The following is a 13,492-nucleotide window of genomic DNA, read 5'->3' as shown; positions in this document are numbered from 1 at the left end:
GCTAGAAATCTACTATAGGCCAGTCCGCTTCAAATGATGCTCCCACACGCGCATGTATATTAAATCAAAAAATGTTACTACCTGTCCATATATTAATGCATTTTTAATTCGCTACTATAATTTCATAATTGATTCAATAATAAAGCTACGTGTTCAGCCCACGCGTCAACCTTAATTAGTAAAAGCTAGAAAAAGCACAGTATGTATACACATATGTATGTGCGTGTATTTTTGCATGAGTGTAGATATCCATATTCATAGATGCGGGAACTCCATTCTGTGTACGCTACTGTTTTTGTTGTTGTTATTATTATGAATGGCGTATGATTGCGTCCGCTTTAATTTTCGCGTAGTCGCCAGTTGCTTAGTATTGCAGTAGAGCGTCTGTGCTTAATGGAAGAAGGTGGAGCGGTTCTACAGGGGTCAAGTCTCATTTGTTTCTGTCACTGCTACCATTGCTTCAGCTGCCGAGGTCGTTTTCGTGGCGTCAAAATAATCGCATATGTAGTTTTGTGTTAGACCGTACAATGATCCAGCCCAGTGGCTACGACCAATCGGAATCAACACTCCCAGGGGCTTCTAGCAGATTCAATCCAATAACTAATAGTGGTGGCCTACGCCTGTTTTGAAAAGCCCATAAGCCGCAAGGCAAACGTCGCGCACTGGGTCGCCGTAAACTGGTTCCTGGAATGTGTTATTTTCTCTATTTTATCTCGTTAGCTATAATTGTATGTATCCATACATTCTGACTGTCATATGTTCGTTTCTGATTAATGCAGTAATTACCAGATGACGGTGCTGATAAGTCTGATACGTTTTCTCGCCCATACATGGAATTAGGATTGCGTTGTAATTAGGAATGATTAATGCCCTGCAAGCGCTCGAAAGGATCTAAAATCGTATTTGTGTGCGCCAGCAAGACACATGCATTTGAAACGTTCAAAGATCGTCCGGCTTTGCGCTGACCGAAATACCTACTAAGGTATCGTCGCTAGAGTGGTATAAGGGAAGCTTTGCGATCTGCAGCGTGCATTGCAAACCTCGCTTACGTCCTATTAATACTGTCCATTAGGACTAGAAATTCGACATAGTGCCTGGGGTTCTGCAAGGTAAGGTCAATATGGCAGTGGCCTAAATAGAGCTTCGCTAAAAGTGACACTTTCTAACGAATGGCAACAGCAAACACGAAGCTTTAGGGTAACATTATACTTTCGTACATCTCGCCCGAACTAATCTTCCTGAAATGTATCGATCACAATAAAGTCCTTGTCCGACTTTTGTATCAGGGCAAAATATGAAGAAATGAAATTACTGTAATAGTTCTTGTCTTATACATGTATTGTGGTTGTGATCCTTGATTGACGCATAAAAGAAGATCAAAAAACGGCTCGTCTTTCTGGCTTGCTCCTCAATAGGCTATTGTACCTGTCGATTCACAACGAGTAGTTTAGATGAATTAATTTCTTTGTGCCAACTGCTAAACCAGCTAATAGCTAACTGTTGGGTAAACTTCAATATATGACTATGTCTCCCCGTGCATAATATAGAAATAGACGTCAGTCCGGCCGTCGGCATGATATTCATTTGTGGAACAAATGGCACTACGTTCCGTTGGTGGGGCTACCTGTGACCAAACGCCGATCACCCCACGAAACAAAGAAGACAAAGTGGGTGATATTTACCGATGACACATTCCGGCTTTCGCAGAAGTAACAGGCAAATTGAGATCCCTGGGATATGCCATTTAGTGCCATAGGCATGAAGCTATTGATAGGCCAAGTTGTATATATATATATATATACGCTTGCCATAGCTAAAATTGTTATTAATATCTATATTAGCGCCGAAAACGAGCTTAATTAGTATCGCTTGTCATTGAATAGGGTGGTGAACTCAATGGGGCTAGGGCAAACCAGTGCGTCGTACACCTATTGTGCCTTCTACCTGATAGCATCATCGCGTCATCGTATCGAATGAAGGGCGCATATTCGTTGCGTCAGCCGAGACAGCCAATTAAACGAAAGTCAGCAGCATCCGCGTCACAACGCTGCCAAAACCGTAGCATCTAGAACAGTGGCACCTTCTTAACGTTAACGTTTAGCCGCTAACAACACGTTCAACAGGCGTCTGTGTATACTGACGGCTCTTCAGCGTCCAGCATCGTCATCTTATTGGTAGACAGATCATTACTAACTGACGTGTATACCGTTCACATGTATATAATTGTATGATCTGTACATGGCAAATCAATTCGATAGCAGCAGACCAATAATGATAGCCAACAACCTAAATAAAATGCAACTGTATGTACAATATATACGTAGCAAGGATAGCTGTCCGCAGTAATATTAAGATTTCAATAGGCGCGTCATGCCAGCAAGTCTGCATGAATTTTGTTTCTATATATGCAATTTTCGGCGCGCTCATTTCTCTCCTGGCTACCATGTGAGGTACGTCTGCCGAAGAAGTAATGGACGCCGATCGCGACGCGACGCTCATGAGCTGCTAGAGATGGGAAAATGGCGTAGCAGCACGGTTAGCTGCTGGTTACACAGGAATAACTGCAATAACGATAATGATTTTCTATTAATTAATTGTAACTTAGTGTACATCGATTTTGAATCTAACTTCAGCATGACAATATGACGCTGTGACAGGCAAAGTGTTGCTAATCCTTCTGTTGTAAGTTAAGCAATAGATATTTAGGTTAATAGATATACATAAGGCTCTAAGTAAGCTACTACACTAATTGTGCCGTTACTTAGAACTTATAACCTTTCTGTCATCAATTCCGACGTTATGTTTCACAGGCAGATAAAACTTGAAACCACTAAATCGGTTTGAGTAACGCTGCTTCGTGCAGGCTCGTCGAAATACCGTCCATGCAAAGCAAGGGGAAATATTTTCCGCTGATTCAATAATGTATTATTCTTATTAATGGATGTATTTTTGATATAAATTAATATAACTGACTTGGCGGCTACATGAAAAACACATTTTCCTACGTTTTCCTAGGAAAAAAAGAACATTTTTCTAGAAGAATTATTTTTCGCTACCGTGATTGACACTTCAGTGTCCTATCTCATTGGGAATGGCAAGTCCTTTATTTCTACATAGTAGGACAAATAGTGCGGGAGAACTGTTCAGCCGAATTATCAACAATATCCTACCGATTGCGTGGATCACTTTAATATTGGCACATGGCCGCCGTCTCCGCAGGGCCATCCAAATTTACCCTATGTCGTTAGACTACTTTCTGCTCGGTAGAAGAGCATCGATATGTATCAATATTGTGGGGAATTCACACCGAAAAAGGTTTCTGACATCCATTCCTTTCAAAGAATTCAAGAACGTTCGCGGATTTGCACTTCGGATAACCCGAGGAGGTAAAACGAATTATAACATGACAATATAACAAATTAGTTGTATCGTCTCGTACAAAAAACAAACAAACATATTGCACATATAAAGAGCTGGCATCAATAAATGCACGATTATTTACGTTTAGCGATATAACTGTTCTAAACAATGCTTGGCATCCTCTATTGCTCAAAGGGTTTCTGCATGCAATGATTATACTCTAATTTCTAAATACTGATACCCTAGATCGTTATATGTGGTGAAGGTACATAACGAAAGAATGGGTTTAAAATTTTACTTTCTGCACAATCAAACACGCATATCTATAATCGATATCTGCAAACGACCCATACTCATTCCTGTTTGGCTTATCCGTATCTGGTTCCGCTTAAAGCTTTCGGTGATTCTAAACGCTATAGGAAGGACCAATCTAGTGTTGTCAGGTGCCAGCCTTTCATCGGCAAATCCACTCTCCCAAATTACAAGGTACTCGAACTTCTACGAGCGTCCCGCTCAAGCTGAACCGTACTAAACGAACGATTTCAAGTGTTTCCATTAGTATTATTTTGCGAATCATAAACAGACAGACGAAACAATATCGAAAGCATAGGCTTTTTCTGAACGTTGAAGCGGGCACCAGACAAAGAGCTGTCTAAGGTCAGACACAACAACTAACTTATGCTCCAGTCAATAGCAAACGAGTAACACTTATCCAGTTCGTGTCCCATTTTCAGAACGGTACTTTGTAGTGCAATATTGTCTGTAGGTGAGCGGTCGTTTCGTTCTTCTGTGACAAACGCTTAATTGATGTTTGGTCAAAAAAACGCGCGCTTAGTCAGAAATGGCAGCAGTTATGATAAAAATAATAGAGTGGTAAGCCGGTAGACGGTAAGCGAGACTAGTGCAGATTTTGCGTCTCACTACGCTTTTTATAGCTTCTGTTGTTTTTGGTGCTCTATTTGCTCTTATCGTGAAGACATCGTCGTTACAAGTTCGACATCACCCGTTAGTGCTGGACCGCTAATAGGTAAGCACAGAAAACAAGCATGATATATAGCGTAGAGACTTCAACTAAAAGCTCTAGCAGCTTCGAGCTTCTTAGTCTCGAGTACTTAGGGTAGCCTTGAGTTTTACGTAGTAAGAGTGGTCACGTCGTATCCGCCGTGGAAATAATGTGTCATTAGCTCTATCCATGTCGTCTTGCAAAAGGCATAATTCGTAGCTTTGTGTTCCGCGGTCTGCAAATGAACAAGCAATGAAACTGCCACAATGATGGCCTGCTTCTCGGTTACTTAGCGGCCTCATAGGGTAAACCGGATAGTAGTATATATTGAAGCTCTAAGTTACCGGATTCAGAACATGTCGTCTAGACATATGTGTTTACTGGGTGGATCCAATATATGGTCAGAACGTTGTCTTCTATGCCTTTTTATCTGTAGCCGGTATGGTGGACGATTTTTCATGCTGCTATACAAATAGCTCTTTTCAAGGCTTGCGCTGAGTTAGGAACGGTGGCGCTTTACGGCAGTCTACATCTACCCAACACACATATAACTTTCCGACCCACTCATATGCAAATACACATAAGATACAGGAGGACCAAATTAGTGGAACTGGCTATGGGGTGTGTCTTTATTTGCTGCCAGTTGGCAATTTATGTCTAAGAAGTGGGGTAACCTCATGACAAATAATGTATACGTGGAGCTTAATTGTTAGAAGTTCCCCAGACAGTCGCCGTCGGCGATACGGCAAAGCATTTTGGTTTATTTCTATTACTAGAAAAAGATAACTTAAGAAAAACTTTTGCTAAGAAAATTCGAACGCTTTCAACCTTCAAGGCGTCTTAAAAAAATCTCGTTTTTGAGTCTGCACTAACCGTACTCGTTGAATAGAGCGTAAACAAATTCTAATAGTCATAAAATTTATAGTAGTAATAATAGATATGCTAAAGACGGTATCTTACAACGAGGATTTCGTGCCCTTTTACTTACAATGTTTCCAGTTTTACATCCGGCGTTTAAACTGTTAGATACTGTTTCAGATCCTGGTATCAAGCTCAGAATAGAATGTATCTATACTTGAATTCAGTCCTAGGCCATCACATGCGCCTGATGTTAATACGCAAATATGTTACCATTTCATCCTTACGGCACTGTGCGTTTTACCTTATCGGTGATTAGTCAATTTATTACTTTAGTATTTCCAATCAAAAGAGACATTTAGTCAAATAACGAAAAAACAACGTCCACATTAGTATGCTAATACAATCATCCACTAAATACCCATACATGCTCTTCCGTTTAACCCCAACATAGGCCAAACGCCTTGTGCCTTCCTACCTGCTCAGTTCATAGCTGCTACTACACATCAACTGCTTATTTACGCATCTAATTAACTAACGGTATTTATCATGAATCAGCTATTTTAGAATACTGCAACGCGGCTATACAAATGTAATAAAAAAAACTAAGATATAAACAGCATTGATAAAAGATTAGTTTTTACTTTCACTCACATCCAATGTGAAGAGAGTACATAGAAGGACACATTCTCATATTATAAATCCCGTTTTACGAACGGTGATTTTTCAGTGAAATCACAGCATCATCGTATCGCTGGGCTACCGGTGGCATTCGTAACTCTAGATGGATGAAAACCACCACGATACGTTATCAATGTCACCCGAAAACCGTCAATTGTGACGTCTCGCGTTACGTGAAGGCTCCGAACCGCTCATGTTCACCGGGCGAAACGTCGTGACAGCGCTATAGTAGCTTTTTCCACAGCAATCGCTTTGATTCGCAAAGCGTGCTTTTCTTAAGTTGCGGTAGCCAAAATCCAGGGGCGTTGGCAGCTGGAGTAGGAGCAACATGGTTACAGTTGCATCGTACTATATAGGTATGAACCCATAACTGTGCCGTGTACAAGGGCGAAACAGCAGCTTTTGTGAAGATCAGTGCCAGATCGGACTGCCCCGTCATAATGGTGGCAGTATGTAGCCAAACTTATTCTCTATACACATATTTAAGCGGGTCTTGTCCGTGTGTATAGCTGGTCGGGTGGTCCAAGTTGTTGTGTATGCTGTTATTACTATTGCTGCTGAGGGGGTTGCAGCATTTGGAGCGTAGTGCTATCGAAGCGGTGCAATGTGTCGTTGATCTGCTGGTCTCCTGTAGATCTATGACATAGAAACGAGGACCGGTAACGCGACGGTCGTTCTGATCTCTTCGCTCAAATCTTCCGTTTACAGTGAAAAGGAAAGTTCTCTGAAGCCCCCCGGTCTGTCACCTCTATCACGTTGTCGGTGGTCAGCTAAACCTATTTTCAGTGGCCAAACCATTGAGCGATCCGGCTGTTCGGGCTGTACCAGCCGCCATCTGCTTTCCGCGTCGCCGCCGCTGCCACGTTCGCTAGAATGGAAATTCGTTCAACTGCCAAACCCCAGTTTGACGTGGCGTGTATCTATGGGCAGGTATAGTTACACAATTGATTCTGAAGGTGAGTGCTGTCATAGCTTCAATCAGCGCCATTTAATGCACTGGGATTCGGCTGTGGAGTTTTCAGCTAGCTTCACTGACCGGGCGTTCCGTTCGCCATGACAATGGCGCTTGCTGTGTCAGAAAAGGTGCCACTTCTTAAAACGGCGTTAGCGATAACAATAACAAGAAAGAATAACGGGAAAAAAAGACAGAGGCTGAAAAAGCGCTATGTGAGAGAACGAGAACTGGAATGGAATCGCTTCGCTTGGCCGGGTCGCTACCGGTTCTAGAATCTATACACAACATTCAATGCTCATGGTAATCGCCTTTATTCTGTGCTGTTCCATTTTCACCGATAATACTCCCGCTTCAGTAGTTGTTACTGCCAAAAAGAATCACTTTCCGTACCTCCGCTCTGATCTCTGACCAGTGGCCGATCAACAAAGGACAGCAGAAGTCAAAGCAACAGCATCAACGACAACATGAAATGCGATTTTTTTCCATGTAAAAAGAAAAGTAGATGACTAAAAGGTCTTGTTAGAATCAAGCCCCGCCACTCAACGTTCACTTGGGTGCTCGCCCAGATCAGGAACGTCAGACAAGGTTGACGTTTAGCCCCTATGTGCCTCTCCAACAGTACAGCACATTATCAGTAGCCGATGGTGGTCTTGGTGTCACCGCTTCTCTCGCGCACCAGATGTTGATATCCATTTGTCACAACGTAGTTCGGCGTGCAGCCCTGGTGTGACTCCGGTACTGGCCAGCTGCCCTTGTATTCTATGGCAGGCATGTAGGACAAACGTCGGGATGGTGCTATTTCCTCATGCTGTCGTGGCCAAACAGCAGCTGCTTCAGATATACAGATACGCAGTTATGAATATTACCTGTTTGCTAGCTCCGACACAGCCGGCCGCACCGAATTTACATCGAAGAAATTAAATGAAATCGGGCAACGATACCCACAAACATATACAACTACAATATCCAACGTGATCGCTATAACCACAGCAGCGGCAGCAGTAGAGGTAAACATTAGAGTAGACTTACGGGCGTCTCTGTTTATGAGTGATTCGGGCACAGGACGTATGTATGGCGATCCATATCAAAAGCATATATATTTTGTTCTATGCAATCATCAATGGACATTACTGCGGTCGAATATAGAGAGTGAGTAGTTCAATTTGTGCTCTCAAAGCTTCATTGGAGTGGCTTGAACCATGGCTGTTACAGTCAGTAAAGAGCGTACATTGCAATGGTGGACAAGTTCGATAGTTATTTGCCCCAGCGGAGCAAGGGACATTAGTAGGCAGACGGTCAAAAAAAGCAAATATTTCTTTGTTCGATTATGTAAGCTTGGTAAGCCATACTTTAGATGGGAAGTTAGTATAGCGGTAACAAGCGAGTATCATACTAGTATTATATATATCGTATATATTATATAATATCATAATAGTAGTACTTGATGCTGATACTAACAAGTATGAGCATCCGCTACTAACGACTAATCACTGCTACGAAGCATGTATTTTGAAAGGGGATTACGCAGAAAGAAACTTTTCGTGTGCTTTATCCTGTTAAAGGAAGAACGTCGTCTCGCTGTAATCTCTGAACTGCTGAATCACTGAATTGCACAGTGACAAACCACGACACACGGACCATGTATATACGACAAGATAATTTGACTACTAATGCAGAGACGATACAATTTTCAAGGGAAAATCAGGACCATAAATATACATGTTTTAGAGAATCCTAGCCTTCTTCAAGGTCAACAAAATGCACCATCACGTTAATTCACAAGAATCTGATTAAAGGCAAGCCTTGAACGGTTGTCATCTTACTGGTACTTTTTTTCTGATTGTAAATATTATTACTGTGTATATAACGCGCTACGGCGTCAAACAAGTTCGTTCTGTAAGCTCCCTAGGTGTGGGCGGAGTCACTGAAATTTCAAAAGAGAACGAAGTTAATTTCTCACGATGAAACGCCTCCTTGCTCCTGTTCGGGCTGAAGCTCTTTCGAACTAATACAGGACAATCATATGATCCTTACTGGGCCTGGTAGCACTGACCATATACGCACAGTATAAAAAGCTGAAGCGTTCATGCCAACATCTCTCCACGTAAGTGCGAGCGGCCTATTTGGTTAGCAGATCTCCGAAAAGGTTGCCGGAATAAGCATTCCGGTTAGACTTGACGCGTCACTCATACATGCCTCCCAAAGAAATATTTATATGATCCAAGTTGCAGTAAGTGACTGCACAATTAGCCCCAGTCAACGTGAATCAGTACAGGTTTATAAGGGCATTGTAGCACCGACTAATATGACAGGAGTAGGTTCATTTTAGAGCCAAAGGCAACCGCGGGGATCATCCAGCGGATTTTATTATAGATTAAAAAGCTCGTATATTGAAGTAGCTGCTAAGTCTTCGCTTGAAGACGGAATTGTGTTAGCTAGGCTCGCATGAGAGTAAGTTAGTTTACCATAATGGTCTAGGCAAGAAATACAACAATTCAATGATAATCGTTGTCGTTCTATGTCCTCTAGGAGTACGACCAGCTTAACGAGGAGTCACTTAGCAATCGGATACGAATCATGTCGACTATTTTGTCAAATGATAGTGTTTGTACTTTGTATTTCGGCTAAGGTAACACCACTTTGTAGCGGTATCCGCTGCTCAATGCGCCACACGGTGATGATCAGAACAATAATTTCACCGTTCTTTTTTTTACCAGCCATTTGGGCGTCTGCTAGCCATTCGTTGCTTACTTTTAGTAGAACTAGAGATTTATTGAATCATTATGTTACCCCGCCAAAAAAAAGGTAAGGGATCGGTCAAGCACTCACACTCATTATCACGTTATAGATGCTTTAAGGCAACATTTGGCGAGCAGTCGCTATTTCAGGTATAACGATGCCATGGCCCTAGACATATTCCCTTCATCGGAATTTCTGTTTTGTATATTCCCTCTAATATAATCGACAGCACACAAAAAAAAACATTGCTGCAGCCAGCGTCAATATTATAATATTAACAAAAAATCACGTACGAATCCAACGACACCGTCTACCAACCATCAGAAGGGTGTGCGATTTAAGGATGAACAATTGTTATTTTGAAAACAATGAGCGCAAGCCGAATTCGACGCTTTTCCCGAAGTCATCATCGACCCTGGTGACACCAGCCTCACATCTGGCTGGCGCCGCCGATTGGGTGACAATCGATCACCTGCGCCAGTTACAACCAGGGGCATGAAATAAAGGCATTAAGAAAATTGTACAGAGCACCAGGATCAAGACCAGACAACGCAGTGGCTCGAGGACCGTGAATATGGACATTGTTGAAGCTGCTAACGATACGATAAAAAACTAAAAAGAAAAAAGCCAACCTGATACGAATCTCCGAACGAAACGCGATCAACGAACGAAAGGCAGTACAATAGAAGCAAGGGACAGTGTCGTAGCTGAAGTAAATATCTGCAACATATTATTCAGCTTACCAAACTAAGACACAACACGCAATGAAATGAAACTGAATTTGTCTGTCCTCGTAGCACCATATATATATATATATATAGATTAAGTTCTTTGTGGGGATATATTTGGCGGTTGGCGACATCTGGCGCCTGGTTGACTGACAAGACCCAACCGAGAAATCGCATGGCGCTCTACGAAGCCAGCCGAGGGTAGATTGCATCCAGTGATCTGTCTGATATCATTTCTGAATCATAGTTTTAAGGACATTTTTTTAGAAGTTTGGAGCTAACTTCATAGTCGACGGTCGCCAGTGGGTTTAAGCAATCTAAAGTCAGAAATGTCTACAGGACTTGCAAGTGCCAAACGGTGACTGTCTCTTTATGGATGATCCACTTGGGTGTGGGTCGAAACACTTTCAATGTGTTATACTTAGTATGGGTAAGCTGTCTATGGCACCCCTAGCGAAAGGCGAAGGTGGAGGAAGGACTCCTGTAACATGTAGAAAACATAAATCGCTTGCAAAATGATGAAATCCAATTGCATCAAAGAAAATAATAGAAACGATATTGTTTTTCTTAACTGATTCCATCTTATATTCGTGTTCAGAGCAGGGCCCGTAATAAAACAGACTTTGTAAAAGAAGAGGTGCATGCAATTAACAAGGTAAACACTTTTTGAAGTGTTAATTGCTAATGTATTATAAGGAATACGATGATTCTATGTATCAAGCGGTATTTAACTTCAGATACTGTTCGTGTAAGGCCTCAAGTTAACGTCTCAAGTTAACGTCTCAAGTTTTTGTCTAATATAGCCATTAAGTATTACTTCTAGCCTGTTCCAGCGTAAAACGCAGTCTCCTCGACCGGTCTCGGATTTAAATCAACACGTGCACTTAGATTACGTGTTACTCTCTATGAGTTCATCTGCAAAAGCGTAGACCGAATACTCGGTTATATTATGATAAATTATAGCCTCTTTTTAATTAGGTTCTGTACTATCACTTATGCACTTAATGCAGCTAGCATTCCCTCTACCATGGATCATTTATCAGAGTTAACTGGCAAAGTGGATTTTTTCTTTTTGTTTATCTTAAATGTTTTTGCTTTAGGCTAAGGCGTTGAACTTTTCCGATGCACAAATTTGCAGACAAAGCTGCGATAGACATATATATTTTATTATTCTACCAAAGTGACCGGTAGCCCAGCGAAGTTGCCACTGTACATGCTACCCGAAGTACCAAGCTAAATCATGAGCTTACTTAAGGGCCTATCACGATGTAAATGGTCACCATAATGAATCGGGCTCGCAATGCGCGCCCATGTTGATAACTGGGACAAAACAACGAATCAATGTCCGCTTTTCCCTTCAGGTGAATATGGACAAAGCTCCTTAAGCTTCAATTCATCGTCGAGCGATTTGCCTTTCTCTTACTCACTCTCAAACAGAAACAATCTAATTACAATCATTAAGCCCTGTCTATCGGATCATTGTACGTTACCGATTTTATACATAGGCGTATATATGGCCACATTAAAATGCAAATAATATAATTCTTGCTCAGCGTCCAGTGAGGTAATTGTGAGTGAAAAGCAAGACGTCGTGAAGCGTCCCGCAGCCGAACAGGTGTTCCTCTTTGAACAATACAATAGCGAGGGATCTCGTTCTATTGTCCGTGTTCGGACGGAAAGTACTTTATTCCGTTTGCTTTTTTTCTAAGACAACTGTAAATTTTGCTGGTGGCATTTGTACCGTATTTATACAATCCCTAAAATAGAAATGTGCGTTAACGTATTAAGTAGTCAGACCACGGCGGTCGTTGTATATTGTAGATTACCTCCAAGAGCGAGATTTATCTGCATGAAGAAAAAGTACTTTTCGTATAAAGCTACGCATGGTGCCTTGCCTGAAAAAAGTAAAAGTAAAAACAGTTTTAGATTAGATTAAAAAAAAATAGGCCGCAAAATAATTCGCTGATTATATAAATATAGGCTTGTACACATGCACTGTTGTACAGCGTTTATAGTTAGGCTGCAGTGTAGCACCCGAACAAGCAGCGTCTCTCTCTCTCTCTCTCTCTCTCTCTCTCTATATATATATATATATATATATATATATATATATATATATATACATATAGAGTGAAATGAGCAGACTGCTTTGCAGACAAGCGCATTCAGCGGCAATTTCGTCGATAGGAACAACGAAGCGGTTGACTTTTGGCAAAAAGTCTAGTATCTGGAAAATGGCGTTCCCACTATATTGCGCCCCTAGGTTTATTGCTAAACAAAAGTATACCTAAATATACATATATTCCTAAGATAGTAGTCGAAAGCGGGCGAGGACACAGAGCTCGTTTCGTGCTAAAAGGCAACCGTCTATCTAAAGCCGTAGAACTAGAATTATTTATTTCTGTAGAGACCTCCAAAGTTTTCCCTTCTGTCCATTCATGTGAAGTAGATCCATAACGTCGGTTCTCTGAATCGTTACACAACACTGGAAAAAAAGTTCAAAGATATATAGTATGGGCTACATCATTATCGAAGCCATTTTGATTTCAGCAGAAAGGACCGTTTGCCTTCAGTAGTACGTGTTGTAGACGCTTTTCTTTTTTCTTAATCATTCCAACCTTCGCACGTAAGTTAATTCTGCATTAACTGACATTATTCGAATCTTTGCGCTTGTACTTAAAACTGTGGTACGTCACAGCGTTTCCAAAAACAGTCTGTTGCTAATAAACATAGGGGTCGAATTTATAACATATTCGAAAACACCATGTGACGCATCTGTTATTAAAATATCGTTGTTTACCAACCCGCTGCAGAAACACACTAGTTTCTATTATCGAAAAATTTTAACGGGTACACATTGTTTGACGAAATGTTCACATGTCAAGGGGAATTATGTGAAATGTGGTTACCTCAAAGAAACCTGTATTTCTTATCAGTAGAAATTAATATTTTCAGAATATCATTGAATTGGCATGGAATTTTCTTTCTGTTATTAGAATGGCTGGCTATAGAGTTTCCTAAAAGCATCTAATCGATATATGTTAAAATAATAGCATTATATAGTCAATATGGTTGAGAGGAAGTTTATAACCAGTGTTTAGCTGTGATACTTGCCAACCCTTTTCTATAATTATTTGCCAAAAATTCTGCTGACAAGTAGAACTATAA

The 13,492-nt window shown here is 41.1% G+C and overlaps 1 long non-coding RNA gene across 1 annotated transcript in view; it reads left to right on the top strand.

Annotated features, from left to right (window-relative positions):
• Positions 1-3,997: 3,997 nt before the first annotated feature.
• Positions 3,998-13,492, top strand: part of LOC147752254 (uncharacterized) — an 11,847-nt gene continuing 2,352 nt past the window's right edge. Inside the window, exon 1 of the long non-coding RNA XR_015314579.1 lies at positions 3,998-4,387. This is a non-coding gene — a long non-coding RNA (uncharacterized LOC147752254). The remainder of the gene's footprint in view (positions 4,388-13,492) is intronic.

This window comes from Varroa jacobsoni, unplaced genomic scaffold (assembly GCF_002532875.2).
Source record: "Varroa jacobsoni isolate VJ856 unplaced genomic scaffold, vjacob_1.0 scaffold_1384, whole genome shotgun sequence".
In the NCBI taxonomy this organism is placed as follows: domain Eukaryota; kingdom Metazoa; phylum Arthropoda; class Arachnida; order Mesostigmata; family Varroidae; genus Varroa; species Varroa jacobsoni.
Note: the sequence above shows the minus strand (reverse complement) of the source record. Positions and strands in the feature narration are given on the sequence as shown.